The sequence below is a fragment of the Olea europaea genome, unplaced genomic scaffold (genome assembly GCF_002742605.1).
Source record: "Olea europaea var. sylvestris unplaced genomic scaffold, O_europaea_v1 scaffold1500, whole genome shotgun sequence".
NCBI lineage: Eukaryota > Viridiplantae > Streptophyta > Magnoliopsida > Lamiales > Oleaceae > Olea > Olea europaea.
Window position 1 is genome coordinate 209,363 of NW_019232571.1, and position 333 is coordinate 209,695.

Below are 333 nucleotides of genomic sequence, written 5' to 3' on the forward strand. Positions count from 1 at the left end.
ATATAATATTAAATAAGTAATATATATAAAGAATTTAAATAAATATTTAAACATTTGTAAAATAATAAAAATAAGCAATTAAATTTGAAAATTAAAATAGTAAAAAAAATTAATTTTTTGCAAAGCAATTAAAATCTTTATCTATATATATATATAGATAAAGAATTTAAATACATAATTAAACATTTGTAAATAATTAAAATAAGTTTTAAAACTTCATTAAAAATAAATAACTAAATTAACTATTAGAAAAAAAAAATTAAAATAAGCAATTAAAATATCAAAATAAGTGATAGTAAAATAATTAAAGAAATAATTAAATAGTAATGTACG